We start from the raw sequence: 14884 nt of genomic DNA, 5'->3' as shown, positions 1-14884 counted from the left end.
ACATTTGAAAGGTCCCTACAGTCTTGAAACTGGACAACCACCTTCCTTGTAAATAGTCTAAGAAGACCAAATATGAGAATAGGTGCTCCCAGAAATGTGAAAGGAAAGAAAGCAATATATTGCTTTAACTCTAGGATCATCACACAGAAAATTCATTTCTAGGTGTGTCTTTTTTTCTTTTATCATTAAGAACGACATGATTCTTGAAGAGGGCCACTTCTGTTTGTTTTCTCATAGGCCTAAAGGTCATTGTAATGTAACAATAATCAGGTGACAAAAATACTGGGAAGGTAATATGTGACCAGTAAGCTGTGAGCATACAAGAAATACTCCAAATGAAACTTCATGTTTTTAATATTAGAAAGAAATGTTCAATTATAAAGAAGGATCATGGACATATGGTTGGTTAGTTGCAACAATGCTTTATATGTGGATACAACCTACTTAATGTTAAAATAATTTTTAAATAAATACACTGTATAATGGTAACGAAAGAAGTGGCTTGTATGTCTAAGATGTCACAGCCAGTGAGTAAGGGATTTAGGATGAGTCATCTTTGTGCATATTCTGACCTGTGTCACTGCCTCTGCACATTGACTACACAGTCTTCCTGTAGTTATCTGTCAAAAGTCTCTTGTCAACCGTGATAAACATCAATGAATCCAGAATATACCTTTGTGAGAACAAAATGTAAATGCTGTCAGTTTCCTTGTGTTCATAATATTTTTCCATTTAATTCTCACAATAATTCTGTGAATTTTTGTATTTCCATTCATCATATGAGGAATAGGCAAGAAAATAGTATAGATTAAACAGTAAGTAGTTGGGCTAGAATTCAAGCAAAATATACACATTTTAATAATCTGCGATATACTTTTCTCCTTGACTTTTCATTTTATAGTATCCATGTGAATAATTTATAAGTTGTTTTTAATGAAGTTAAAATAGTGACTGCAGTTTTCATGTTTTTTTTTAATTTATTTTTTAGTTTTAGATGGACGCAATACCTTTATTTATTGTTATGTGGTGCTGAGGATTGAACCCAGTACCTTGCATGTGTGAGGCAAGCATTCTACCACTGAGCTGTAACTCCAGCCCCAGTTTTCATGTTTTTGATGATAATGTGGCATGTGCAAATAATATATGATTTAAGTGTATCCCACCCTATCTCACCTTGCTACCTTCTCAGAAGAAAATGGTAGAGGAGAAAACCTCAGGCAAAACTTTTCTTACTCAAGTGCAAATTAAGATATAACTCAAGTATTTCCTCTTGTTCTCTTTGGTTACTTCAATCAAGATTAGAGGTGTTTGCATAGTGGGGTAGGAGGGGAACAAGGGAGGAATAGATGAATTGTAGATAGGGAAGAGGGGAGGGAGAGAAAGGGAGGAGGCAGGGAATTAGCAAGGATGATGGAATATGATGGACATCATTATTCAAAGCACATGTATGGAGACAAGAATTGGTGTCAACATACTTTATATACAATGAGAGATATGAAAAAATATGGTATATATGTGTAATAAGAATTGTAATGCAAAAAGATAAAAACAACATACATTTATAAAGACATGAATTGGCGTGAACATACTTTATATACAAAGACATGAAAAATTGTGCTTTATATATGTAATAAGAATTGTAATGCATTCCACTGTCATGTATTTAAAAAATAAAATCAATAAAAAAAGATTAGAGATATTTGGTGAAATGTGGGACATTATATTTCCTATCAATGCTTTGCAAAAATTCTGGAATTAAGTTAATTTCTAATTTTTACTTCTTAACAATCTGTTATAGAGATTTAGACAAAGCAATGAAAATGTGTCATTTACAAATAAATAATTTTAATAACTTTTTGGAATAATAGCAAATATGTGTAACTGAAGAGAACAGAAGGTATTTTCCTGTGGACTAAAATTTATGTCACTCTTGTGAAAAATCAACTTTCTTAATCAAAAACAAAACAAAACAAAAATACCCTTCAGGGTAAAATAATAAATAAACATAAATGAATGAGTAGCTTTAGAAAAATTCATGTATCCATTCTTCAGATATTGCTTGAGGACCTAATATGTATCAGATGTTGTTCTAGCTGCATGATATGCAAAACTGAATGAAACACTCCACTATCCTTCCCTGGAGACATTTACGTTCTAAAATCTATGACAACACCGTTTAGATAACGTGGGACTGCAATGTGTACTTTTTGCTAGCTAAGACATTGCCATTTCTGTTCCAGGCAACTTGCATCTCTCCATGAGTATCTTCTGTGAGTAATTCTGCAATAAGTTTATAAACTGCTTTCACAGATCTGTTTGTAGATGCTATACATCCTAAATCCTTTCTCACTTTCCTCCTGGTGACCTTTCCAAAAGAGCTCTTATTTGCAGAATTGCGATAATTTATGCTTTCTAACCTCCATGTCAAAAATAACTTGGTTCTCTTGGGTGAAAAGGAAACCTTACTAGGAGTAACTTGCCTTTTAATCTTCATCAAGAGGGGTTCTGAAACAACTTGAGATTTTTTACTGTCTGCCTATCTCGGTACGAATGCAGCATTTCACAAGGTTTTTGCACTAACTATCTTTGGGTCTTCTCATAAGAGCCCTATAATAGCCATAAATATTCCTCTGGAGAGCAAGATAGAATCTGAAAGGCCTATAATAGCTATCATAAATGAATAATAAAATGTAGAAAAGACAAGCCACCATGAAAATGGCAAATGAATGTGATGACATGTATACTGTACATGAAGTAATTATTTGAGTGTTATATTTACAGAAATTCTCTGCTGCATTTTGTGGAGTCTGCAAAATTTAGCCAAGCCCACATATATTATGAATTTGGTGGTCTGAAAAGAGGTGGTTCAGCACTATAAAACTAAACTGGTTTTTTTTGTGTGTATCCTTTATAATTAAATCAAGTACAACCACCTAACCACATTGATTTCAGAAATTTGTCTTTTCTTTATATTTTCATCTAGAAGTTTAATTGTTCTCTATGTTATATTTAGGTTGAGATCATGTATGTATACAGGTTCTGGGTACAGCGGATTTTATAAGCTACATGAAAAAGCAGGGCTTCCTAAGACACACCTCTGCTTCTTAAGAGGGTCTGGGATGGAGACTTTGAAGAGAATTCTCAGTGTGTTGGGCAACTGAATTGGGGCAGGACTCCCAGCAGCTGAAGGTCTCTACTGCTAATGGTCTTATTCCTCGGGATCTTATTCCTTGAGGCTCACCACCCTGTTGCTGTGGAAAAATTCATTATCATATCAGGAAATGAGCTTGACAAGATGGCCATTGAGAACAATGCCAGCCTCAAAATTAAAGGAAGCGTGTCACTGTTCAGGTTATAGGAAACAATCTTGTCCTCCACATAGCCCAAGATAGCATTTAGAGGACCCTCCAGGACTGTTTCACTATATTCTCAATGTCATATCTAGCAACTTTCTCCAGGTCATATTCATGAGAACACAATTATTTGGGGAGACAGACAATCATGCCAGTGAGTCTTTTATTCAGAGACAATCTCTCCCATAGCCTTGGCAATGCCAGTGCATGCAGGGATAATGTTATAGGCATCCCAATGGTCATCACACCACAATTTCCCAGAGGGGCCACACACAGTCTTTTGGTTAGCCATGGTTGCTTGAAATTGTAGTTATGAGTCCATTCATGATACCAAATTTGTCATGGATGACTTCAGCTAGGACTAAGCAATTCATGGTGCAGGAGGTATTGCTGACCAAATTGAGGAAGTTGGTATACTTCTCAGAGTTTATACCCATCACAAACATGGAGTGTCAGCAGAAAAGGCAGAGATGATAACTTTTTTGGTTTCACCCTTCAAGTGAACCCCAGCCTTCTCCATGGTAGTGAAGACATCTGTGGACTCCACAATGTATCCATCACCAGCTTAGCCCCACTGATGGACTGGGGTTTTGCCATTTGGAGCACGGATATGGGCTTCCTGTTGATGACAAGGTTTGTGTTTTCAGCTTTGAACTTGCCATGGATGGAATTGAACTGGAACATTTACATCATACAGTTAAAGTCGATGAAGGAGTCATTGATGTCAATAATAATCACTTTTCCAGAGTTGAAATTTAGTGGTTAGTCACAAATTCATTTACTCTGAACTTCACCATTGTATCTCAAGTTTGGAGACACAGCTGGTACTGCAAGGAAAGATGCATCTATGTATGAAACAGAGAGGAACAATTGTTTTCATTTTTTAATATTTATTTTTTAGTTTTAGGTGGACACAATATCTTTATTTTTACATTTATGTGGTGCTGAGGATTGAACCCAGTGCCTCGTGCATGCTAGGTGACCACTCTACCACTGAGCCACACCCCCAGCCCCCAGTTGTTTTCATTTTTAAATATTTAAATAACAAATAAAATGGTATATATTCAAGTTGTACAACCTGATGATTTAATGCATGCATATATTGCATAATGGTTATCAATATTAAATTAATTAATAAAACCGTCACTACTAATGTTTTACCTTAGATCCTCAAAATTTGTTCATTCTTAACCTAAAAGATTAGACCTATGACCGACATCTCACTCTAAGCTTCCAATGTTTATGAACATCAAAAAGAAATAATACGCCAAATAACAGAATTTTTAAAGTATTAGAACTCATAAAGTAACATGCAAGGAAACTTAGTTGCTAAGATGAAATCATGATTGTATGGGTGTGGGGGATGGGAGAATACACGTATTAAGAATATTACAAAAGTGAATCATAGCTGCATGACTCAATTTCAGAAGAATAAAGAGAAATGCATGCAAGATTGCTTTGTACTTAGAGAAGCAATTCTCCAATTCCTCATGAAAAAGAACATGTATGTTTTATAGAGAGGAAGCTTTTAATGTTTCCTGACTAAAAGGTCTTTTCCCCTGTCAGAAAAAAAAAAATAGAGAATAGATACACAAAAAAAGAAAAAAAAATTCTATAAAACCTTGAGAAGAACCATTGAATAGAAAGAAAAAAAAACTTTTGAAATGATAAAGCGAAAGAAGTGATCTATCAATTCTTTCGAACCTACTGTATGATATGCTGAAGTCTTAGTGGCCTTTTGTCCAATTGTAAAGGTTTGCATACGGAGAAGTCACTTTTACAAATGAACAGTTGAACATGAAAAAACCCATGGGGAAACACCTGATCATTCATAACCTCTTTTTTCTTCCCAGAATTCTTTCTGTATTAATTACAGATAAAAATTTTATAGCAAGTAAATTTAGAAGCTATGTATGCTAGGGTCCTTAAAGGCAGTTCTCTTAGTCATTAACGTCCTTAGAGGAGAGAAACTATTCCTGACTTAACTCCTGTGTTCTCACTCCAGGCTTAACATAGCCTGAACACCAGGCCTTATATCTCTGTGCTGCTTCTCAGCCTATTACAGGAGCTCTGTTGTCTGAATTCTTGCAAGATTTGGTCCATTTCCAATGTATTCTGCTGTACACAGACTGGAATAGCATTACCGGTCCATAGATTTCATGGAGTAGAGCTGATCAATTCAAATCCTCCCACAATCTCAACACAATCTATATTTTTGCCTAATAAATACTAAAAAATAGTCAAAAAAGTTTAATCCCTGATTTGATCATAAATTTATTTGTGCCTACTCTTTATGCTTGTTCAATACCATAAGGTCAACTCAAATTGTCTATCATTTAGGAAAGCTTGATCAATTATAACTGCTGAAAGCAACTCCCATAACAATTGTCTGAACCACTTATCTACGTGGATGGTCTCCTATTACATATACAAGTAATATCTTCTTTGCAAATATATATGGCTAATTTCTGAAATTCAATGTCTTGTTAGAAAACATTTTACACATAGTTTATCAGGTTAAATAGATTTTAATTTTTTTATTTTTCCTGTTTTATTTAATTATTTTCATTTAAAAAACTCAGTTATCTCTAATTTTTTAAGTGTACAAAAAAGTGAAGATATGATAGAAAAAGTTCACTCATAATGGACACAGCACTCAAATTTTTAAATCTAAAACTCGATACAGAGCTCCCTTTGTTTGTTCATGCTTGTGCACCTGATATTGTGCAAAGAATATGCCTTTCTGGGCTCCTCATTCACGAGGAAAATCACTTTACTTCTTAGTAAGTTTGTCTTCTTATTTACTCAATAAGCATAAAACTTCCTGCCTGTTCTACTTAAAAGAGACTATTTGGAGAAACAAATGTAAAACCAGGTGTCAACAAAATTTGGAAAGTGTTTATATATATTTTTTTCTATGCTTATGTATGCTTTACATTCTTAGTGTGCCCTGTTGATGATGAATTAATGTGTCATTCAGTATTTTTGTATGGTACTCTTGAGCACATGCTACTGATTATCTTTTCTTTCTTGCTCTCCCTACTGGTTTTCAAAAATGCACTGGACACATCTAGGACTAAAATATTTCCTGCTAACCTATTTGTATGCTAAAGTAGAAATTTTTTAGATTGATAAAACAGAATGGTTTTGACAACCTTAATTTCATAAATGCACATACTCAACTATCAACAATATGATGCAGAGAGAATAAATCCAGGATATTATGCTTTTCTTTTATGATCTGTTTTTCCTCTTCTATAGTATGACCAAGAAGTCTAAAAACAAACTAAAATAATTTAACCATGTTTTGTAATTGCATAATAATTTACCTTTGATTATATATTTGTGTAAGCTTCCAAACGTGATTGTGCCATTGTGGATCAAATAATGAAAATAGTTTTCTATAGCATGTATATTTTGATATATATTGGTGAACAGACTCATAAAAGGGTCTGCAAAAGAGAGTCTGAGAGTTTATATTTTATTATTTCTGCCTAATTTGCAATTTTTCTCAAACCAGTAGTTATTCAATACATTCTGTATTACCAAAACAATTGCACATAGTTTCTTTCCTTCAACATATATTTATATTGTCTAATGCTGTAATCAGCATTAGCAACATTCCTGATAATACCATATATAGTTAAGCTATTGTAGCAGATTGAAAAAACAACATTTATTATTAAAATTCCAGTTATAAAATCTCATACCTTCCTTGGGACTGTCTAATTTCTCATAGAGAATTAATAATTTACCCTCCTTTACTTTCATAGAAATTTGTGTATCTACTATGAATTTGCATTGCATTATAATTACCTAAACAATAAATATAATTTTCCCACAATACATAGTGAATTTCCTGGGGTTAGGAACTTTTTCTGATTTGTCTTTGTGTTGCCAAAGCCTAGCTCATATTCTGGGAAAAACTGTTAGCATGTAATAAATATTCTCTAAAAGAAAAATAATTCTTAGGTTGCTTGTAGGTAAATGTGAATGGTATTTGCTTCATTAAAATGCAAATCTCTTAGAAAATAAATTATTAGAATTGAGGATAGCTATTAAAGTCCTATCAAATTCCACCTTTTCTTTTCCCGCCATGTCTCCCAGTTAATCAAACCAAAGAAGAATATCTGTTTTGACCCATCCTCTTTTTCAAATATTGGTTGCCATGACAATGTGAATCATGATGCCATGGCAGAGGCTAAGTGTAGATGACAATTCAGTTTAATTTACTGAGGCCATTTCCTGTGTCTCCTCATTCTCTTTTGCATAGGCAGAATTGACTATGGTACATTTAAGCAAAGATTAGTTGATGCCAGGGAGTGAATGTGCTCAGATATTAAGCTTGCGGTAATAATACACTTGACAGTACTTGGCAATTCATGGATTTCAAAGTGTCACCATTTTACTCATTGCTCTGACAAGAATTGATTTGGGGGAAAACTCTTTCACAGATGAAGCCTATTGTCCATTACCATTCATCCCACATCCCTCATTGTGCTGCTCTCGTCATTGTCCTTCAGTCAGGGTCTTCCTCCATTCCATGAGATGACTTGCGTCTACATTATTGCTGTCTGTATCAAACAAAATCTACTACAAAGCATTTATTTTTTGTCAGTGTAGTAAAATGACTTTAAATATTAGTTTACATTGCCAATTTGAACTATAACAGAATCATAATATAAATGAATAAATTCTTGAAATCAGAATTTCAGGCATCAATCAGAAAAGAACAGAGGCTTTTTTGAGAGTCTAAGATCCTTAGCAGTCATTTCAAAGGTTGCATTACATACACAAGACCTGATTCTACTTAAAAATTTAATAATTATCTGGCTAAACCAGACTCTCTTCATTTTCCTTCTTATAAATTAAGTCTAATTTGTTGTGCCCTAACATTATACCTGAGTTTGGGTCCTTTTCAAAAAAAATGGATTTATTAATTTCACAGAAAGGAAAGAGGAGAATTCAAAATCAGGCAGATGAATTTGGCAAGGACTCCATGCTACATTGTAACGTGACACCCATCTCATGGTGAGCACTTGTACACAAGAGGCCCCAACACATAGGTTTCACTTTATAATAACCATTCATTCTCATGATAACCGTTCCAATCCTGCAAGACAGGTATTATTTTCTCTAAGGATGCGACTCCCACGACCTGAGTACCTGACTTGCCCAACCTGTTAGAGATTGTACCACCTTTCCACACCATTGCATGGAGGATAAATCTTCCAGCACACAAACTTTAAGGAACAAACCACATCCAAACCAAAACATGCACACACACTACCTACCTAGGTGAATCACGGAAATTCAATTTGGTTCCATCACTTTGGCATACACACATCTAAGTAAAGACACTGGTCTTCTTGTAAATAAATTGATACATCTCAAAATATTTAATTTCTAGGAACTTTTGTAATTGATATTATTTGGCTTAGCTGGAATAATATAAATGGGATAATCTATCAGTCCAAGAATCAAGTGTCCTAAGAAGTATTTACTTAATCAGAGATAATGACAAATATGCTCTTTCACTTTTTCGTTATGAATTTTAAAATTATGTGTCCTTTAATGTTTTGTTATATTTGCCACATTTCCAAAATGGTAATATAAGCCACTAATATTCAAAGGCTGCATTAACTTTTCCTACCATATTGATTTTAAAATTGTGAAGTCTTCATAAGATCAATTCATAGTTTTGTTTAGAATTTTAGACATTGACTTGAGATCATGTGGAACATAATAAACATAGAATTTTTGTTGCCTAAAAGTCACAGGATAAATTGTGGAATTTCATAAGTTTCCCTTAAAGATCAGGTTGAAAGTTCTCTCACAGAATGAAGTTTAAGGAGCCAGTGTAGGAAATCACTATTAGTATAACTATAACTTCTAAACTTGCATTTTGATTAAAAATAATTTTAGTATATTTCATGAATTCCAATGTCAGAAGGACAGACATCATTAGTGACTTTCCCCCCATATAACATTCACAATTTGTTTACAAATATAGTATTATTTTGGCAAAACTTTTTACTACCCATACTGGCATCATTTCTCTACAACTTGTTTCTTGGGTATAAGCACAAATTCACTCTATGGGGTAGTATGAACCATACATAATCAAATAGAAGAATGGATATTAAATAAATATTAATCAGGATAAATACATTTGCTAATCAATCATTTTTTTGTATAAATAAATGTGTCTTTGGTTTTCAGTCATGGTGATGGTGGTTAAAAAAAATACTACATCAGAGCTACATTTGAATTTCAAAATTGCATGAAAAATTTTCTCCATAAAAATATAAAAAGATATCAGTCTAAAACTGTTTAGATTTAGGATTTTTAAAGTTTAAACTAAAAACCAAATTCCTTTAATTACTAGTGGATTACCAGAAATAGGTAACTCTATATCTATCTAATCATTGCACCTCTTATATATATATATATATATATATATATATATATATATATATATATATATATACTTTTAATATCCATCTTGAATGATTGACCTGGAATAAAATTGAGGAAATGTTAAGAAAATTGCTGAGCAGACTGTTGGGAAAGAGTTGTTTTAAACTAAAGCTTAATAGTCAGATGGTTGAAAGCCCAAAATTTGTTTGAAGAGCCTTAAAACAATTAATAGCATTAAAAATAGGGAATATATTTCAAACAATTAAGCAAACAGGAGAAAGGGAACCATTAGGAAATAAATTGGAACAAAGTGCTAATGTTGGTGGATGAAATAGCTTTGGAGAGAGAGCAGCTTAGAAGAGGGAGTCCCTCTCCAGCCAGAAGTGGGCTGGTCAACCCAGAGGAACTTGGAAAGATGGAGCTCAAGGCAGCCTGCCAGAGCAGTAGTGACAGCAGAGAGCAAAACAGGAATTCACTAAAATTCACATGGGCAATAGGTAAAACTTTCTTGGCTCTTCTCACAACATGGAATGTCAGAACTTTCTGGAGCCAGTTCTTGCCCCAGTTCAGGAGTACATCTCCACTTAATTAACTTGATCAGTTAGTTTGGCATTAGTACTTTAGTTAAACCCTTCTCATTTGGGCATTGAGGGTTTTCTACAGATAAGAACTTTGCAATGTCTATAAATGTGGTGTTGAAGAAAATAGATCCCAGTTTAAAAGAACCTCCTGTCACCGATCCAGACCATATAGTTCTATAACAAATACAAAATATAACTTTTATTGTACTTGCTGGCAGAACTTTAGACCTCTCCCCATAAATTTTCTGCACTCACTTTCAAGGAGCTTTTAAAAAGAAAAATATTCAGCTAGTTTATAAAATAATTGGTATATTCCCTTAAAGGTCTTTAAAGAACATCTTTATCAGTTGAAATCTCATACACTGCATTGTCTACAAATACCAAAAATCTAGGTACAATATAATTCTCACCACAATATTGAAATTGTGAACACAGTAAGTAAACACTTATCTGAGATACTTCAATAAAAAGAGTATTTTAGAGGGCTGGGGATGTGGCTCAAGCGGTAGCACGCTCGCCTGGCATGCGTGCGGCCCGGGTTCGGTCCTCAGCACCACATACAAACTAAAAAATAAATATTAAAAAAAAAACCTCTCTCTCTCTAAAAAAAAGACTATTTTAGAAAAATATAAAATCACAATGATAAATCAATTATCCAATTATTTAAAGTGTAATTATAATGCAGACACTCTAAAAAGTTCTTTTTCAGATTACTATATACAAAATACCAAGTATATAGAGATCCTTTCTTAAAATTATATACTAATATTATATTTTTTGCATATTCTTATTATTGTTCTGTGTTTGAGAGATGCTAATTGATCCAAAGATTAAATTGTGTGCAATAAAAATGTTCTAGCATTTGATGATAGCTATACAGGTTTGTGAATATTCCTAAAATCATTTAATTGTATACTTTAAGATGTTGAATTTTATGGTATATGAATTATATCTCAACAAAATAAAAACATTTTAAATATTTTTTTCTTTTTCTTCCTTCTTTAATAGATACAATCTCATTCCAAACCTTTTTATTATTTCAACGGTTGATTGTTCTTTTTAGTCCAAGGTTAAATTTCTGTGTTGACCTCAAAAATCATAGTAGGACGAGAAAGCAAGAACAAGAGAGAATAAAGCAGGTATGTAGAATCATTGGATTTAAATGAGCTTAATTTATATAATTTTGAGCTTCATAAAATTTATTTGCATAATCCTCTGTCTTTCTAGCTAGAAACATGAAAAACATATTCAATAACAATATCCAAATAAAATCTCTTCTTCATACTTTAACAGTAAATGTCCCTTCATTTCTATCAAAGGACTTTTAATTAATTCTGGAACTGCAATAACCAGGAAGGTTACTTACTATGCATAGCCTACAGGCACTTGCAATGTGGTATGTGTGTAAAATATACACTGGCTTTTGAAGACACTATGAAATAAAATGGGATATAAAATCCCTACTTAGTAATTTTTAATTAAATGTGTTGAAACAATATTTTATGTATTACATTATATAAAACTTTATTAAAATAATTTATCCTTTCTGAATTGTGGCTACTAGAAAATTTAGATCTCCTATGTCATATAGGTATACATTCCTCCATTAAAATGAAGTTATTGACAGGTATATATATTTTACTTTTATCATTCATCCATCACCGCCTCCAATTGATATATTTCATTAAAATCTCCAAATGAATAATAACTCTATTTAATTTTGGAATTTAGTATTAAAATAGTTTCAGGGCAGCAGGCAAAGTGGGGCACACCTGTAATTCCAGGGCTCAGGAGGCTGAGAGAAGAAAGATGGTGAGTTCAAAGCCAGCCTCAGCAATGGTGAGGTGCTAAGCAATTCAGTGAGACGCTGTCTCTAAATAAAATACAAAATAGGGCTGGGGTTGGGGCTCAGTGGTTGAGTGCCCCTGAGTTCAATCCCCAAGTACCAAAAAAAAAAAAAAAAAAAAAGAAAGAAAGAAAAAAGAAATATAGGGGTATTTACTATATTTTGTGTAAATTTCTAATTTATGTAGTAGATTCATGACTACTTTTAAGCAGTGTGTAGGGTTGTCCCTATTTTCTCCTTCACTATGCATTTATACACCCTGTCATCACCCAGGGAACATGATTTCTACCAGGTCACTTCACTAGGATCCCTAATTCACTGGCTTCTGGTTTGCTTTGGCTTGGCCAATAAGGGATACTGGCAGTAGGTCAAAGGGAGAAGGCACAGGACTCTGGGCATTTATTTTCCCTGTTTCTCCCACTATTAACCTTATTTTGACCTTGGCCATGTTTCACTGCCTGGAATCATAGTTGCTGAAAAGCATCCCCCATTTTCAACCTGCATTTGCCTCTGTGGGGTTTGGTAATGACTGCAGCTGGCAAAGACTTCCCCTCTGTATTAATGCTTCATCATTCCTTGCTCCCTTGACCTTGGCTGCACCTTTGTAAATTGTCCCTGCATTAAATTCTCTTCAGTTACCCGTTTGAATACACCATCTATTTCCTGCCAAAGCCTTGATTGACAGAGAGTATCCTGTGTGTAGTATATCCATTATTTTTACAGTGAACTCTTCTGAAGGCCTGGTGTATTGGAAGATAACTCTGAGGAGATTAACCTTCCAAAGTGTAAGAGTTTAGACTGTCACTCTTAGCGATTTTTAAGAAGTACTTCTAAAGTGTTATGTCCACTTTTCCTAGGTCCCAATAAAATTTTGCACCTCCTCCTGGATGTCAGCATGAGACTTATATTTTTAAATTTTATTTTTCTAAAGAGGCTACACCTGGTCCTGGTCAAGTTGGAGAATTTTTATGTTATTTTTTTGTGTACTGTAGAACATTAAGATCTCTTAGATAAGTGGTCATCAAATATTTTGGATGATGTATTCCTAAAATAATATTCAAAGACAATGTATTTGATCACATGTTTTTAACTTGACCTCTGGAGTTTTATGTGCAAAGTTGAAATATAGCTTGAAGGGAAGTTATTTCTATGCATTGTAAACATAGGTATTTGGTTATTTCAGCTGAAACTGCTCTCATGTTTTTCAGTCATGTTCCCAATAAAATCAGAATAACATTGAAATCCAATATTACCAATTCAATTTAAAACTTGATGAAAATTTTATCAATAAATGAGAGTTTACATGGTTTTTTCTCTTCTCTTTGTACTCAATTTCCATTATACTTTATGCACAGAGTTATGTCTTAATGCAGTATATTCTTTTTTTACAAATTTTTTAAGAGAGAGAGAGAGAGGAGAGAGAGAGAGAGAGAGAGAGAGAGAGAGAGAGAATTTTTTTAATATTTATTTCTTTTATACTTTTCGGCGGACACAACATCTTTGTTTGTGGTGCTGAGGATCGAACCCGGGCCGCACGCATGCCAGGCGAATACGCTACAGCTTGAGCCACATCCCCATCCCCAGTATATTCTTATTTTTGAAAGTATTTTATTGGCACCCTTTTAAACTTCACAGAAACAAATATCTCTCTCTCTCTCTCTCTCTCTCTCTCTCTCTCACACACACACACACACACACACACATAAGCAATGAAATGTTTCCTTGTAGCATAAGATATATGTGTTAAATATCTTTTCTCCTGGTTTGGGTTTTAAAATAATCATAAATCAACAAATATATTTTAAAGCTTTTAACAATTATGAAAAATAAATACATTTTTAGTTATGTTCCCATTCCTTAATAAAAAATGTGGTTTCCTTTTCTTAATTTTTTTATAACTATAGGTCACTATTACCTGTTGCTAGATGGAGAAATAATTTAGCCTCAATTCTATGCCAGTTTTGTTATGCTGTGTTTTGCTTTTATATACTTAAATATTGAATAACATGTAAATTATTAATAAGAATAAGAGCTTTTTAAAGTAATGTCACTCAATTGTTTTTTTTAACTCCAAAGTGTCAAGACCTCAGCTAAGCTGGAACACAGAGACCTGAGGGGCCAGGTGTTGAGTAGCCATTATAGCAACAAGCCAAAATAGTAACTGTTAAACCTTTAATTGCTCATCACAATGTTTTGAGGAAAAGTCTGAAGCCAGGAAAAATACCAGCTCCATTTTCTCCATAGAAAAGCAAACGAATGGAAGGACCAAGGGATCAGTAAATGTGAAGAAAATTTCACTCTTGAAGGAGTCCTGAATGAGAGACTAGCAGTTGTATGGATGTGAGGTTTGAGAAACCAAGATCCAGAGGAGGAAATATGAATGTGAAACTACCTATTACTGAGTCAGACTAGAACAAAGTGACTTTGAGGTTTCCCACTGTTTCTCCAGTGAAGAGGTCAGTCACAGGGAAATATCTGAAGAGGACTAACACAGAAGTCTGCAGATAGAGGGACTTCACAATAAAACCACGGGGGCTAAGAAAACAAATATGTGCAAAGCAAGACTAACCTGTCAGCTGCAAATATGGCAGCAGCTCTCTCAGATACTATAATGCACCATCTCCAAATCTGGTGTAGGGAGGGCAGATTTCCCTCTTCAAATTCTGTCTGATAAAGCCTTTTTA

General features: G+C 33.8%; 1 pseudogene; it reads right to left on the bottom strand.

The window, feature by feature from the left end:
• Positions 1 to 3223: 3223 nt before the first annotated feature.
• LOC113199684 (glyceraldehyde-3-phosphate dehydrogenase pseudogene) lies at positions 3224 to 4100 on the bottom strand (annotated as a pseudogene).
• Positions 4101 to 14884: the final 10784 nt, after the last annotated feature.

Source organism: Urocitellus parryii, chromosome 2, assembly GCF_045843805.1.
Source record: "Urocitellus parryii isolate mUroPar1 chromosome 2, mUroPar1.hap1, whole genome shotgun sequence".
Lineage (NCBI taxonomy): Eukaryota > Metazoa > Chordata > Mammalia > Rodentia > Sciuridae > Urocitellus > Urocitellus parryii.
This window is presented reverse-complemented; position numbering and strand designations above follow the sequence as displayed.